This window comes from Symphalangus syndactylus, chromosome 6 (assembly GCF_028878055.3).
Source record: "Symphalangus syndactylus isolate Jambi chromosome 6, NHGRI_mSymSyn1-v2.1_pri, whole genome shotgun sequence".
In the NCBI taxonomy this organism is placed as follows: domain Eukaryota; kingdom Metazoa; phylum Chordata; class Mammalia; order Primates; family Hylobatidae; genus Symphalangus; species Symphalangus syndactylus.
In genome coordinates, this window is record NC_072428.2 from 140115210 (window position 1) to 140133741 (window position 18532).

Below are 18532 nucleotides of genomic sequence, written 5' to 3' on the forward strand. Positions count from 1 at the left end.
CCTAACTTCAAACTATACTACAGAGCTACAGTAAGCAAAATAGCATGGTACTGGTACAAAAACAGACACATAGCCAATGGAACAGAATAGAGAGGCCAAAAATAAGGCCACGCACCTACAACCATCTGCCAAAAATAAACAATGGGGAAAGGACTCCCTATTCAATAAATGGTACTGGGATAACTGGCTAACCAGGCTAGCCATATGCAGAAGATTGAAGCTGAACCCCTTCCTTATACCATATACAAAAATCAACTCAAGATGAATTAAAGACTTAAATGTAAAACCCAAAAACTATAAAAACCCTGGAAAACAGCCTAGACAATATTATTCTGGACATACGAACTGGCAAAAATTTCATGATGAAGATGCCAAAGGCAATTGCAACAAAAGCAAAAACTGACAAGTAGAATCCAATTAAAGAGCTTCTGCACAGCAAAAAAAAACTATCAACAGAGTAAACAGACAACCTACAGAATGGGAGAAAATTTTTACAAATTATGCACCTGACAAAGGTTTAATATCCAGCATCTGTAAGAAACTTAAGCAAATTTATAAGAAAAAAAAGACAACCCCATTAAACAGTGGGCAACGGACATGAATAGCCACTTTTCAAAACAAGACATACATGTGGCCAACAAACATATTTTAAAAGAGCTTGGTATCACTGATCATTAGAGAAATACAAAGTAAAACTACAATGAGATACTATCACACAACAGTCCAAATGGCTATTACTAAAAAGTCAAAAAATAACAAATGCTGGCAAGGCTGCAGAGAAAAGGGAACACTGATACACTATTGGTGAGAGTGTAAATTAGTTCAACCATTGTGGAAAGCAGTGTGGCGATTCCTCAAAGAGCTAAAAACAGAACTACCATTCAACCCAGCAATCCCATTACTGGGTAAATACTCAAAGGAATATAAATTATTCTATCATAAAGACACACATGCATATGTATGTTCATTGCAGCACTATTCACAATAGCAAAAACATGGAATCAACCTAAATGCCCATCAATGCTAGACTGGATAAAGAAAATGTGGTATGTATACACTATGGAATACTACACAGCCATAAAAAAGAATGAGATCATGTCCTTTGCAAGAACATGAATGGAACCAGAGGCCATTATCCTTAGCAAACTAATGCAGGAACAGAAAACCAAATAGTGCATGTTCTCATGTGGGAGCTAAATGATGAGAACGTATGGACACAAAGAGGAGAACAACAGACACTGGGGCCTATTTGAGGGTGCAGGATGGAAGGAGGAAAAGGAACACAAAAAACAACTATTGGGTACTAGGCTTAGTATCTGAGTGACAAAACAATCTGTACAACAAACCCTTGTGACACAAGTTTGCCTATATAACAAACCTGCATATTTACCCCTGAACCTAAAAATTTAGAAAAGAGAGAAGATTAATGAACTTGAAGACACAGCAATAGAAATGTCCCAACATAGAAAACACAAAAGAAAAAAGAATAATAGTCACTTTCAAAGAACAGAGCTTCAGTGAGCTCTGGGACAACCTCAAGTAGAGTGTATATGTAACTGGATTCACTAAAAATAAAAGGGGGTCAGGACAGAAAAAATATTGGAATCAATAATGGCCAAAAATTTTCCAAATGTGATGAAAACTGTAAGCACAAAACCCAAGAAGTTCAATGAACCCCAAGCAAATCAAACATCCACACGAAGAAACATTATAATCAGGTTGATCAAAATGAATGATAAAAGGACAATTCTTAAAGCAGCCAGAGGAAAAAAACATATGTTATGTCCAGAGAAACAAAGGTAAGGATAACAACAGATTTTTCTGAAGAATTAATGTGACAGAGAAGACAGTGAAACAACATTTACAAAGTACAATCATGTGTCGCTCAACAATGGGAGATATTCTGAGAAGTGCACCACTAAGCTACTTCATCATTGTGTGAACATCGTAGCGTGTACTTACTTACACAAACCTAAATGGTACAGCCTACTACACACCTAGGCTATATGACATGGCCTATTGCTCCTAGACTACAAACCTGTAGTGCATGCTACTGTAGTGAATACTGTAGGCAACTGTAACACACTGGTAAGTATTTGTGTATCTAAACATATCTAAACACAGAAAAAAATGCAGTAAAAATAGGGTGTTATACTCTTATGGGAAACAACATCGCATATGTGGTCTGTTGTTGACCAAAACATCATTATGTGACACATGACTGTATTAGAAGAAAAACTGTCAAATTAGAATTATTTTTCAAAATTACCTTTCAAAAATGAAGGCAAAATAAAAGCTTTTTCAGACATTCAGTAGCTCAGTTTGTTGCCAGCAGACCTGAACTACAAAAAAAAAAAAAAAAAAAGTTAAAAAAGGAGAATGATATCAGAGAAAAATACTGATCTATTCAAAGGAATTAAGATCATCAAAAATGGTAACCACATGAGTAAATATATAGGGTATTTTTCTTATTAATTAAATACCTTTAAAATATAATTGACTGCTTAAACAAAAATAATAATAATATAGATTGAGGTTTACAATATATGCAAAAGTAAAACGTGTGAGAACAATAGGACAAAAAATCAGGAGAGGAAAAATGAAAAGATACTATTATAAAATGTTTATGCTCTATGTAAAGTGATATGATATCACTTCAAGGTGAACTGAGGTAAGTGAAAGCTCTATACTATAAACTCTAAGTCAACCAATAAAATAACAAAACAAAGAGTTATAGATAATAAGCCAACAGAGACAGGAAAAATGGAATTTTTTAAAAGTTCAATTAATATAAATGAAGGCACTAAAAAGGAAAACAAAGAACAAATGAGACAAAATTTAAAAATAGTAAGATGATAGATTTAAATCTAAAGAAGTCAATAATCTAAATATTAGAGTACATGGTCTGAATATCCTCAGTTAAAAGACAGCAATTATCAGAGTGGATTTAAAAAGCAAAGCTTATCTATATTTTGCCTACATGAATCTTGCACTAAATATAAAGACAGCTGGCTTAAGCAGAAAAGGATGAAAAAAGATATTCTATAATGACACTAATCAAAAGATACTTGGAAGGACAATATTAATTTCAGACAAAGTAGACTTCAAAGGAAAAAATATTATCAGGAATGAAGAAGGACATTCTACAATGATAAAGCCATCAATTCATCAAGAGGACATAACAATCTAAAACTTTTATGTGTGTAATAACAGAATTCCAAAACACATGAAGCAAAAAGTGACAGAATTGCAATAATAAAAAGAAAAACTTACAAATATGGCCAGAGATTTTAATGACCCTCTCAATAATTAATAGTATAGAAGATAGGTATGGAAAAATAATAATAACAGTACAAGTAGACAAAAAAATCAGTAAAGATAGAGAAGATTTGAACACCATTGTATTAGTTTCCTATGGCTGCTGCAAGAAATTCCTACAAGCTTCGTGTCTTAATACAATCCTTTTATTCTGTCACAGTTCTGGAAATCAAAAGTCCAAAATCAGTTTCATGGGGCTGAAATCAAGGTGATGGTAGTGCCCTACTTCTCCAAAATCTCTAAGGGAAATATTTTTTTGCCTTTTGCAGCTTTTAGAGCAGCTCACGGCCCCTCCCTTCATCTTCAAAGCCAGCAGCACAGCATCTTGCTTCAGTCCTCACATTGCCCTCTTTTTCTGTGGCTTCCCTCTGCTTTTCTCTTAAAATTTATATTTAGAGCCCATCTGGACAATCAAAGATAATCTCTTTATCTCAAGATCCTTAACTCAATTACATCTGCAATGTCCCTTTTTGACATATAAAGTAACATCCACAGGTATGTCCTGGGCAATAAGACATGGATATCTTTGGGGGCATTATTCAGTGTGCCAACATTATCAACCAATTTGACCTACTTGACATTTGTAGAACATTCCACTTAATAACAGCAGAATACACATTTTCAAGTCCAATACGCTTAGTTTCCTGTTGCTGCTGTTACCGTAAATTTATTAGCTTGAAATAACAAAAAATTATTATCTTACAATTTTGGAACTTAGAGGTTCAAAATGAGTCTCAAGTTGTTGGTGAGGATGAGTTCCTTTCTGGAGGCTGTACTGGAGAATCAATTTCCTTGCCTTTTGCAGCTTCTAGAGATCACCTGCATTCCTTGGCTTATGGCCCACTTCCATCTTCAAAACCAGTGACAATGGATTGAGTCCTTCTCATATCAAATCACTATGAACTTCTTTTCCACATCTCTCTCCACTTTTAAGGGCCATTGTGATTACACTAGGGGTACCCAGACAATCCAAAATAATCTATTTTAAATGCAGCTAATTAGCAACCTTTTCCCCCCAGATTACTCCAGCAGTAAAATCAAGCCTCCAGCTTGTGATTTTGGCCAGCCTGATTTGTGTGGTTTATTCCTACACAAGACTGGAGAGGTAGCTGTTTTATCTGATGCACAGAAACCAACACAAAATCAAGGAAAATGAAGAAACAGGAAAATATGTTTCAAACAACCACAACAACAAAACAAAAAACAAAACAAAACAAAAAAAGATAAAACTCAAGAAGTCAATTTAATAAAATAGTGACAAGTTATTTACCCAGCAGGGAATTCAAAATAATGGTCTTAAAAATATTCACTGAGGTCAGGAGAGAAAGGCATGAACAAAGTGAGACTTTCAACACACAGAGAGAAAATATTTGAACGTACCAAACAGAAGTGATACAGCCGAAGAATACAATGCCTGAACTGAAAAATTCAACAGAGAAGTTCAGCAGCAGACTAAACCAAGCAGAAGAAAGCATCAGTGAACTTGAAGACAGGCCATTGGAAATCATCCAATCAGAGGAGCAAAAAGAAATAAGAATGACAGAGTGAAGATACCTTAAGTGACTTATGGGACACCATAAAGCCGACCAATGTATACATTATTAGAGACCCAAAAGAAGAGAAAAAAGAAAGTGAAAGAAAGTATTAAGCTGGTGCAAGAGTAATTGCAGTTTTTGCAATACATCTGCAAAAAAACACAATTACTCTTGCACCAACCTAATATATTCCAAGAGATAATAGCTAAAAACATCCCAAGCCTGGGGGAGTAAATAGAAATCCGGATCCAGGAAGTCCAAAGGATACCAAATAAGGTGAATCCAAAAAGACCCAGTATAATTAAATTGTCAGAAGTTAAAGACAGAGAATTTTGAAATCAGAAAGAGAAAAGCAACCTACTACATACAAGGGAATCTTCATAAGACTATTAGTAGATTTTTCAGCAGTAACCTTGCAGGCCAGAAGTGCATGGAATGATATATTCAGAGTGCTGGGAGTGGGGAACTGCCAATCAAGAACACTGTATCAAGCAAATCTAATCTTAAAAAATGAAAAAGAGATTAAGACTTTCTCAGAAAAACAAAAGCTCGGGGAGTTTATTACCGCTAGACCTACCTTACAAGAAATGCTAAAGAGAGCTCTTCAAGTTTAATTAAAAGAGTACTAAACAGCAACACACGTGCATAAGAAGGAATGAAGCTCACTGGTAAAGGTAAATATAGACAAAAATAGAATATTGTATTACTATAATGGAGGTGGTAAATCACTTTTAATTCTACTATAAAAGCTAAAAGACAAAAATATTAAAAATGTCTATAACTAAATGACATTAATAGACACATAATACAAATAGATGTACATTGTTACATCAACAGAATATAATGTGGAGGGAAGAGGGATCAAAGCAGTTATTGTATGCAAATGAAGTTATTATCAGCTCAAAATAGACTGTTACAACTATAAGACATTTTATGTAAGCTCCTTGGTAGCCACAAAGAAAATACCTGTAGAAGTTACACAAAAGAAAAACTAAAGAAATCAAAACCAATTAATTAAAAATGAAACAGAGCAAGAGATAAAAATAGGGACAGGAGGGCTGTAAGACAAAGAGAAAACAGTTAATCAAATGGTAATAATAAATTCCTCCTTATCAATAATTATTTTAAACATAAATGGACTAAACTTCCCAATAAAATGATATAGAGTCATTAAATGGATAAAAAATAAAGATCAAACTATCTGCTGTCAACAACAAACTCACTTTGGATTTAAGGACACACAGAGGCTGAAAGGAAAGGGATGAGAAAGGATATTTCATATAAACAGTAACCAAAGGAGAGCAGGAATGGCTCTGCTTATATAAGATAAAGCAGATTTTTGGTAAAAAAAAAAAAAAACTGTTTTTAGATACAAAAAAGATCATTACATAATGGTAAAAGAGTCAATTTAACAGAAACATATAACAATACTAAATATAAATGTGTCCAACATCGGAGCATCTAAGTATATAAAGCAAATATTGACAGATTGGAAAGGAGAGGTTGACAGCAATACAATAATAGTAGAAGACTTCAATATCCTACTTTCAATAGTGAATAGGACATCCAGACATAAAATCAACAAAGAGACAATGGAACTAAACTACGCTATAGGCCAAATGGACCTAATAGGCTTACACAGAACTTTTTATCCAACAGCAGAAGAATATATATTCTTCTCATTCATACATGGAACATTCTCCAGAATAGATCACATTTCAGGTCACAAAGCAAACCTTAACAAATTTAAGAAGATTGAAATCATTCCAGATATACTATCCAACCACAATAGAATGAAGCTAGAAATCAATAACAGCAAGAAAAATGGGAAATTTCACAAATACATGAAAACTAACACACTCTTGAATAATCACTGGGTAAAAGAAGAAATCAAAGAAATTTTAAAACTATCTTGAGAAAAGTAAAATAAAAATATAATTTATCAAAAGTTACAGGATACAGCAAAAGGAGTTCCAAGAAGGAAATTTATAGCAACGTGGATGCATCTGAAGACCATTATCTTAAGGAAACTAACACAGGAACAGAAAACAAAATACCATATGTTCTCACTTATAATGGGAGCTAAACATTGAATACACATGGACACAAAAATAGGAACAATAGACAGTGGGGATTACTTGAGTGGGGAGGGTGGGAAGCGGGAGAGGTTGGAAGGCTACCTATTGGGTACTGCGCTCACTACCTTGATGATGAGATCATTCATATACCAAGCCTCAGTGACACACACTGTACTCATGTAACAAACCTGTACATATACCCCCTTAACCCAAAATAAAACTAGAAAAAAAAGAAGAGCAATCTCAAATAAGCAACCTAACTTTACACATCAAATTACTATAAAGACAACAAATAGATATGGATAGCACTGAATCTATAAATTACTTTGGGCAGTATGGCCATTTTCACACTAAGCAAAAAGAACAAAACTGGAGGCATCATGCTACCTGAATTCAAACTATACTACAAGACTACAGTAACCAAAACAGCATGGTACTTGTACCAAAACAGATAAATAGACCAGTGGAACAGAACAGAGTCCTCAGAAATAACACCACACATCTACAACTATCTGATCTTTGACAACCCTGACAAAAACAAGAAATGGGGAAAGGATTCCCTATTTAATAAATGGTGATGGGAAAACTGACTAGCCATATGCAGAAAACTGAAATTGGACCACTTCCTTACACCTTATACAAAAATTAACTCAAGATGGATTAAAGACTTAAACCTAAAACCTAAAACCATAAAAACCGTAGAAGAAAACCTAGGCAGTATCATTCAGGACATAGGCATGGGCAAAGACTTCATGACTAAAACACCAAAAGCAATGGCAACAAAAGCTAAAATTGACAAATGGGATCTAATTAAACTAAACAGTGTCTGCACAGCAAAAGAAGCTATTATCAGAGTGAACAGACAACCCACAGAAGGGAGAAAAATTTTGCAATCTATCCATCTGACAAAGGGCTAATATCCAGAATCTACAAAGAACTTAAATAAATTTACAAGAAAAAAACAAACAACCCCATCAAAAAGTGGGCAAAGGATATGAACAGACACTTTTCAAAAAAAAGACATTTATGCAGCCCACAAACATATGAAAAAAAGCTCATCATCACTGGTCATTAGAGAAACGCAAATCAAAACCACAATGAGATACCATCTCACGCCAGTTAGAATGGCAAACCTTAAAAAGTCAGGAAACAACAGATGCTGGAGAGGATGTGGAGAAATAGGAACACTTTTACACTGTTAGTGGAAGTGTAAAGTAGTTCAATCATTGTGGCAGTGTGGAGATTTCTCAAGGATCTAGAAACAGAAATACCATTTGACCCAGCAATCTCATTACTGGGTGTATACCCAAAGGATTATAAACTATTCTGCTATAAAGACACATGCACATATGTGTTTTTTGCAGCACTATTCACAATAGCAAAGACTTGGAACCAACCCAAATGCCCATCAATGATAGACTGGATAAAGAAAGTGTGGCCCATATACACCATGGAATACTATGCAGCCATAAAAAGGATGAGTTCATGTCCTTTGTAGGGACGTGGATGAAGCCAGAAACCATAATTCTCAGCAAACTAACACAAGAACAGAAAAGCAAACACCACACGCTCTCACTCATAAGTGGGAGCTGAACAATGAGAACACATGGACATAGGGAGGAGAAATCACACACCAGGGCCTTTTGGGGGGTGGGAGGCTAGGGGAGGGATAGCATTAGGAGAAATACCTAATGTAGGTGACGAGTTGATGGGTGCAGCAAACCACCATGGCACGTGTATACCTATGTAACAAACCTGCACGTTCTGCACATGTATCCCAGAACTTAGAGCATAATAAAAAAAATTTTTTAAGAAAAAAAAGAACAAATAAAACCCAAAGGTAGCAGAAAGAAGAAAATAATAAAGATCAGAATGGAAATAAATCAAAGAGAAAGTAGACAAACTATAGGAAAAACAACCCAAAATTAAGGGTTGGTTTTTCAAAAAATAAATAAAGTCAACAAACCTCTAGTTAGACTGGAAAAAAGAGAAGACATATAAATAATATCAGAAATGAAACAGAAGACATTACAACGGATGCCTCAGAAATTAAAAGAATCATAAAGGACTATTTGAAAAATTATATGTCAACAAACTGGATAACCTAGAAGTGTATAAATTCCTAGAAATATATAACCTACAAAGATTGAATCAAGAAGAAATAGAAATCCTAAACAGATCAATAACAAATAAGATTGAAGCAGTAATAAAAATCCTCCCAGCAAAGAAAAATCCAGGACCAGACAACTTCAAGGCTAAATTTTACTACACATTCCAAAAATAATTAATACCAATGATTTTTAAGCTCTTCCAAAAACAGAATTAGAGATTATACTTCCAAACTCATTTTATGAGACCAGCATAATCCTGATGCCAAAGCCATGCAAAATTACAAGAAAAGAAAACTACAGGCTAATATCTCTGGTGAACACAGACGCAAAAATTCTCAATAAAATATTAGTAAACCAAATTCAACAACACATCAAAAACATTATACACCATTACCAAGTGGGATTTATCCCTGGAATGCAAGGTTTGTTTAACATATGCAAATCAATGTGTTACACCACATTAACAAAATGAAAGATGAAGACCACATGATCACCTCAATAGACACAGAAAAAAGAACATTTGACAAAGTTAAACATCCTTTTGTGATAAAAACTCTCAACAAAATAGTCATAGAATAAAATTTCCCCTGACACAATAAAGGCCACTTATTTAAAGCTCACAGCTAACATTATAATCAATGGGGAAAAACTGAAAGCTTTTCCTCTAAGATCAGGTACAAGTCAAGGTTGCCCACTCTCACCACTTCTATTCAACCTAGCACAGGAAGTACTAACAAGAGCAATCATACAAGAAAAAGAAATAAAAGGCAATCCAGTCAGAAAGGAAAAAGTACAATGATCCCTGTTTGCAGATGACATGATCTTATGTGTAGAAAACTCTATAAACATGCCACAGAAAAAACCTGTGAGAAATGACAAGTGAATTCAGTAAAGTGGCAGGATACAAAATCAACCCATAAAAATCAGTTGCATTTCTTTAGCACGATAACAATCTATCCAGAATGGAAATAGTGAAATAATCCCATTTTGATAGCATCAAAAACAATAAACAATGAATAAATTTAACCAAGGAGGTGATAGATCTGTACACTGAAAACTGTAAAACATTGACAAAAGTAACTGAAGAATATATAAATAAATGTAAAGATAGCCATGTATATGATTTGGAAGAATTAACATTTCTAAAATGTCCATACTAACCAAAGTAATATATAGATTCAATATAATCCATATCAAAATTCCAATGGCCTTTTCCAGACATAAAACAATTGGATGTATCTATAATCCTTTGTATGTATGTAACTACAAAAGACTGAATAGCCAAAGCAGTCTTTAGGAAGAAGAGCAAAGTTGGAGGTATCACATTATATTACAAGACTATAGTAATCAAAACAGTATGATACTAACATAAAACAGATACATACACCAATAGAACAGAATAGAGAGCCCAAAAAGAAATCCACTCATGTATTATCAACTAAATTTTTACCTGGGTGCCGAGAAGACACAATGGGAAAAGAACAGTCTCTTCAACAAATAATGTTGGGAAAGCTGGATGTCCACATGCAGAAGAATGAAATTAGGCCCTTATCCTACATGATACATAAAAATCAAGCCATAATGGATTAAAAACTTTAACATAAGGCCTGAAGCCATAAAACTCTTACAAAAAAAAAAAAAACACAGAGAAAAAGCTGCTTGATATTGGCCTTAGCAATGATTTTTTGAATATGACACCAAAAGGTTAGGCAACAAAAGCAAAACTAAACAAATGGGACTATATCAAACTAAAAAGAACTTTTGCACAGCAAAGGAATCAATCAACAAAACAAAAAGGCAACCTGAAGATTGGGAGAAAACATTTGCAAACCATGTGTCTGATAAGGCATCAATATCCAAAGTACATGAGGAACTCACACAATTCAATAACAAGAAAACAAATAGTCTGATTTTTTAAATGGACAAATGACCTGAATAGATACTTTTCCAAAGAAGGCATATAAAAGGCCAATAGGTATATAAAAAGGTACCCAATATCACTAACCATCAGGAAAGTGCAAATCAAAACCATAATGAGATACCACCTCACTCCTGTTAAGATGTCCACTGTCAAAAAGACAATAGATAACAAGTGTTGGAGAAAAAGGAAGGTTTGTACACTGTTGATGGGAACGCAAATTGGTACGGCGATTATGGAAAACAGAATAAAAGTTCCTCAAAAGAATTAAAAATAGAACTAACATATGGTTCAGAAATTCCTCTTCTGAGTATATATCCAAAGGAAAACTAACCATGTTAATTGCAACATTATTCACAATAGCCAAGATTTGGAAACAACCTAAATGTATGTCAATGGACAAGCTGATAACCATGTCTTTATCTGCTCATCCACTCATGTCCTCTTAGGATATTATTCAGACTTCAAAAAGGGAGGTTCTGCCATTTGCAACAACATGGATGAAACTGGAAGACATATGCTAAATGAAATAACCCAGATATCCAGAAAGAAAAATAGTGCATGATGTCACGTATATGTGGAATCTAAAAAAGTTGAATACATGGAAGCAGAGAGTAGAACAGTGATTACCAAGGGCAGTTATTGTAGTTAATAATAATGTATTGTATCCTGGAAATTTGCTAAGAGAGTAGATCTCAGGTGCTCCTACCATAAAAAAAAGGTAACTGTGAAGAGAGATACATTTGTTAACTTGTAATCATTTCCCTATGTATATGTATATCAAAGCATCATGTTGTACATCTTAAATATATACTATTTTTATTTTTTAAAAATGGAAAAACAATAGAGAAAATCAATGAAACAAAAATGGATTATTTGAGATTAATAAAACTGATTAACCTCTGGCCAGACTAATCAGGAGAAAAGAGAAAACACAAATTGCGAATATCAGAAATGAGACAGAGGACATCACTACAAGCTCTACACGTGTTAAAATGTGACAGAATATTATCAACAACTTTATGCCAATAAATTTGACTGTGTAGATGAAATGTGTAACTTCCTTGAAAGAAATAAATTTCCAAAGTTCAATCAAAAAGAAATAACTCGAATAGTCCTATATCTATTAAAGACACTTGATTTATAGTTAAAAACCTTCCCACAAAAAAAAACTCCACACAGATAGCTTCACTGCTAAATTCTATGAAATGTTTTAGGAAGAAATACCAACTCTATAAAAACTGCTGTAGAAAATTGAAAAGGAGGGAAAACCTCCCAACTGCTCACCTGAGGTCAACATGGGCCTCCTCTGCTAGACAATGTGAAGAAGTGGTTTTCACTAACGAACTACCAACATGTAGCATGCTTTAAATGATAATGAATGAACCACTAGGGAATAAATAGTGACAAATGACATAAAAAGACCTGAGTGTTCATCTTTTCTCTGCCACTAAATCTAAGGGCCAACTGGCACAGGCCGTTCAACTATCAACCATAACGTAATCATCTCTAATATTAATCTGTTAAATTATATGAGTGATATTCAAATATTAGGAGAGTATAGAGGAGAAATGTATACTCATTTCAAAGGTTCCATGGTTTGATAATGTCTATTCAACCTTATGATTTTCTGTTTCAAAGATACCCACCACTTTTGTTTTGCAGTTCAAAAGAAAACAGTAAGACCTAATTCTTTTAATGCCCTGATGAAAATTCACAGAAGATACAGCCTCCTTTGAAAAGCAAAGCACAGTCCCTGAGAGTGTAAAACTTTGCATATCAGAGGCATGAATTTATTTTTTTTAAAAATAAGTTTGTGAAAAACCGACCAGATGTTTCCCTAAGCAGTTTTCAATTCTCCCACTCTTTTTCCTAATGGTCCCCAGCACCTCGGCCTCTTGCCTCTTCTCAGATGTCCCGTCCCTACAGAGGTCAGAAGGGAGGTTGAGGTAGCTGAGGCTGTGGGTTTCCTGAAGAGACCACAGGACTGATGACCCAGGGTGGCTTCCTATCGGATGGCTCCTGAAACACTTCCAATGCTTCTGTATGGAAAACCTTCATGGGACATCTTCCTTCTGTGGCTGGTTTAATTTTAGTTCTCACCATGCCAGCTGATTCAACATCTGCTGTCTTCCTCCAGACCAAATGGGAAATGGAGTGAGTCCAGGGGAGAATCTACACCTATCTAACAACACAAAATAGTTGGGGCCCAGATACATTTGTAATTTTTCAACACAAGGTTATTAAGCCTTGTATTAAGCCTATCAAGGTTATGATGCCTCTACTGAGTTGGAAAGTTCCCCTCCTCCTCTATTTTATAAGAGCTGTGTAAAACTGGTGTAATTTCTCCCTAAGTATTGGACCAAATTCATCAGTAAAGCTATCTGAATCTAGAGTTTTCTTTGTGAGAAAACCTTTAATTACACATTGAATTTTTAAACTAAATATATAAAGCTGTTCTTATTTTTTATTTCCTCTCATGCTTATTTTGATAAGTTATCCTTGTAAAGGAATTTGTTGATCATATTAAAATTATTGAATTTCTTTGGACAAACTCGTAAAATCTTATTATTATCCCTTAAATACATATAGGAACTATAGTAATTTTCCTCTTTGAAGTCTAGTATTAAAAATTTAGACTGAATCTCCTTTCTTCTTGATCAACCTAACTAGAGGTTTATCTATTATTTTAAATTTTATAAAAATCTAGCTTTGTCTTTTTCTATTGTATTTTCTGTGTTCTATTTTATCATGTTCTTAAAAGTGTCTCTTGCAGAGCAGAAGTTTTTTATTTCATTGAAGTCCCACTTACCAATTTTTTTCTTTCACGAATTGGGCTTTTAGTATTGTGTATAAAACGTTATCTCTAAACTCAAGGTCACCTAGATTGTCCCCAGTGTTATCTTCTAGGAATTCTATAGTTCTGCACATTTTACGTTTACATCTATGATCTATTTTGAGTTAGTAAATGTACAGTTGTTCCAGAGTCATTTGCTAAAAAGACCATCCTTTCTCCATTGAATTACTTTTGTTCCTTTGTCAGAAATCAGTTACATTTAATGCAAGTAGAGCTATGGTTGGATTTCAGTCTACCGTCTTGCTCCTGCTTTCTGTTTACCCCATCTTTTCATTGCTCCTTCTTATCTCATTCTTTTCTATTAATTGGTTTTTAAAACTTATTCCATTTTGTCACCTCTTTGGGCATTCATTGTTTTAGTGGTTGGTCTAGGGACTAAGGTATTTATCCTTAACTTATTCTCTACCTTGAGTTAATGGTGTTCCACTTCAAATAAAATGTAAGAACCTGAAAGTGGTGTAGCTCCATTTAACTGCTACCCTTCCTTAATGATAGTGTAGTCATTTTTTACTCATTCATATGTTTAAAACTCACAATATGTTCTTATTTTTAGTCAATTTAATTTTAAAGAAATTAAATAATCAAAATAATAATTTTTTCCTATTTCCCACATATTTTAAATTTTGAGCAATCTTTATTCTTTCTTGTTGATCTAAGTTTCTGTCTGGTATCATTCTTCTTCAACCTGAACAATTTCTTTAATTTCTTGTAATACAAACCTTGTGAAACAAGATAATTTATCTCTGGTTTTCATTTGTCTTTTTAAAATTTTCAATTGTCTTTTTAAAATTTTCAATTACTTAAGAGTAGTTTTGCTGAATATAAAAATGTATAATGTTACTTTTCTTCAGCAAAGTATGAACATATGCCAGTGTTTTCTCACTTAAATTGTTTCTTATTTTTTTAAAAAGCAGCCATTATTCTTATGTCATTCCCCTGTGTGTTATGTGTCTTTTTATTCTCCTCTCCTTTATTTAACATTTTTATTTTTTTCTTTGGTTTTCAGCAATTTGACTATAAAATACCTGTGTTTGTTTTTCCTTGTATTTACTACTCGAGGTTCTTTAAGATTTTTGGATTTATGAGTTTAAGTTTTTCAAGAAATTGTAAACATTTTGTCTATTATCTCCTCAAATATTTTTTCTAGCCAGCTCATTCTTTTTTCTCCTTCTTTTATTTATATTAGATTGCTTGACATTATCCCACTGATCATTAATGCCATGTTCATTTTTTTTTCAATTTTTTTCATTTTAAGCTTCAGTCCAAATAATTTCTGTTGAAATTCCTTCAAATTAATGTATCATTTCTACAATGTCCAGTATGCTATTAGATCCATCCACTTAAGTTTGTTCATTTCAGATATTTTATTTTCTAGTTCCAGAATTAGTTCTTTTCAGAGTTTATATTTCTGTCCTGAAATTCTTCATCTCTTAACCCATTATATTTATTTTTCTTTAAAGTCTTTATCACATTTATTATAAAGTCCTTATACAGTGATTACAATGAATGAGTCATCTGTGGTTCTGTTTCTACTAACTGTTTAATCTTTTGATTATGAGTCATATTTTCCTGATTCTTCATATGCCATGTAAATTTTTATTGTATTGCACACAATAAAGCTGAAATCTAAAGTACATGTTTAGTCTGGTTCAGTTTTTTCCTGGAGAATGCAAGTTCATTTATCTGCCTAGTGGTTAGAGTGACCACACCATTTGCTCTTAAATTTGATTTGAAGTTTGAATAAGCCATCATTTTATGTAGATTTAGTTCATTTCTGATTCATGCAACCCACAACAACCTCTTATGCAACTACTGCCTGCTTTTCTATCTAGTCAACATTTGAACTGGGAGGGTAAAGGATTTCGACTTAAAAATGGCTTTACTTCACTAGTAAGACCTATTGATAATATATGAAATGGAATAATTTCTCTCTGATTTTTTGATCCTTCATTGCTGCTCTCAGGGAAAAAAATTGTGATGGGGGAGGGAGGATCACATAGATTCCAATCTATTTTAATAACACACATTGTTATCAAAGGCTTATCTAATTTCTCCACTCTGCAAAGTCTGTCTGTAGCAGGCCAATGCCTCCATTTATTTACATCCAGGGTAGATATAGGAAGCACCTCAGCCCTCTGATCACCTACATAGAGCTCTCTTCCCTCTGGAATTTGGCACCTCAATGCTTCATCACTCTTGGCTACACAGAAGTATGTTTTGATTCTTTCTATTTGTCATCATCAGTGTGGAAGGTACAGGCTTTTGCATCTTTCTCTAACTTAACCAGAAGAAAAAACAATTTAACTGATTTTTTTCCCTTTTTGTTTTCAAACTTCCTTTAGCCTTGTTTTTAATAACACACTCTTCAGCTATCATCCTGCTTTTTAGTTATCATCTTCTAACATTTGCACCATTCTCCCATTAATGGCTCCAGGCTTATAAGGGTCTTTGGGGTTCTGCTTTCAGTTCTTTTTTTAAATATTGTACATATTTTATCTGCGTGATTTTCCTCACTATATTTATTATGTTTATTTTATTTATTTATTTTTCATGGCATTCTGATGCTCTTTAAATATACCTCCAGCTGAATCCTTTCTCCTGGTCTTTTATTAGTTGAAACTCATCCTAGATTATTGAGCAAGTGTAGGTTTATTGTCATGTGTGTGTCTCTCTCATTCTGAACTGTTTTTACACCTTTGACTTCAGTGTCTCATTGGACCTGGTATTTGAAGATAAAATACGCAGCATTTAACTTCTGAATTGGTTTACAAATGTCCATAGCCTTTCTTTCTTTCTTTCTTTCTTTTTTTTTTTTTTTTTGAGACGTAATCTTGACCTGTTACCTAGGCTGGAGTGCAGTGGCATGATCTCGGCTAACTGCAACCTCCACCTCCCAGGCTCAAGTGATTCTCTCATCTCAGCTTCCTGATAGCTGGGACTACAGGCATGCTCCACCACACCCAGCTAATTTTTGTATTGATGGGGTTTTACCATGTTGGCCAGTCTGGTCTTGAACTCCTGACCTCAAGCAATCCAATCGCCTCAGCCTCTCAAAGTGCTGGGATTACAGGTATGAGCCTCTGCGCCTGGCCGCATATCCTTTATACCATGCTGTCAACCCTGGCTTCTCTCCTGTGAAACTGAATCCTGAATTCTATCTACTTGGCTGGTACTTATAACAAGTAAACCTTGATTGCCACAATCTCTTCCCCACCCCACTGAAAAGAAAGCAGGATCTACATGGACACTGAAATAGTGCTTCTGTAAGTTGGGGCACAGTGGAGCTAGTATCTTTCAGATAATCAGTATTTTATTGAAGTCATTTCCCTATAGCCTTATCTTCTGAAATGCTATTTGGACCACATATGAAGTCCCTTATTCCTTTATGGCCCTAGGGATTCTTCTGGTTGAGCTCTGGGCATATCAAGAAAAGACAGGGAAGACACCGGGGCTGAAGCATGACCTCAAAAGGTTTGAACTTCTTATTACTGAAGATCTATTCAAGAAGGATGTTTTCCTTAATATTCATAAATTCAATGTTTTCCATATCTTCTGATTATGGTTTGAATTTGTGTCCCACCAAATCTTATATCAAATTGTAATCCCCAGTGTTGGAGGTGGGGCCTAGTGAGGGGTGACTAGATTACAGGGGTAGATTTCTTATGAATGGTTTAGCACCCTTTCCCTTGGTACTGTCCTCATGAGAGTGAGCAAGTTCTCACAGATGTGGTTGTTTAAAAGTATGCAGTACTGGGCAAGATGGCCAAACAGGAACAGCTCCGGCCTGCAGCTCCCAGGGAGACCAATGCAGAAGGCAGGTGATTTCTAACTGAGGTACCTGGTTCATCTCACTGGGACTAGTTAGACAGTGGGTGCAACCCACAGAGGGCAAGCAGAAGAAGGGTGGAGTGTTACCTCACCCGGAAAGTGCAAGGGGCTGGAGAACTACCTCCCCTAGCCAAGGAAAGCCATGAGGAACTGTGCTATCTGGCCCAGATAACATGCTTTTCCCACTGTTTTTGCAACCTGCAGACCAGGGGATTCCCTCTTGTATCTACAACACCAGGGCCCCCTGTTTCAAGCACAAAACTTGGCAGCTATTTGAGCAGACACCAAGCTAGCTGCAAGTTTTTATTTTTTTCTGTGCCCCAGTGGCAACTGGCACCACAGCGAGACAGAACCGTTCAGTTCCCAGGAAAGGGGGCTGAAGCCAGGGAGCCAAGTAGTCTCGCTCAGTGGGTCCCACTCCCACAGAGCCCAGCAAGCTATGAACCACTGGCTTGAAATTCTCACTGCCAGCACAGCAGTCTGAAGTCGACCTGGGGCAATCCAGCTTGGAGGAGGGAGGGGTGTCCACCAGTACTGAGGCTTGAGTAGGCAGTTTTCCCCTGACAATGTTATGGAAGCCAGGAAGTTCAAACTGTGCAGAAATCATCACAGTGCAGCAAAGCGGCTGGGGCCAGACTGCCTCTCTAGACTCCTCCTCACTGGGCAGGGCATCTCTGAAAGAAAGGCAGCACCCTCAGTTAGGGGCTTACAAATAAAACTCCCATCTCCCTGGGACAGAGCACCTGGGGTAAGGGGCGGCTCTGGGTGCAACTTCAGCAAACTTAAATATTCCTGCCTGCCAGCTCTGAAGAGAGCAGCAGATCGCCCAGCACAGTGCTCAAGCTCTGCTAAGGGAGACTGCCTCCTCAAATGGGTCCCTGACCCCC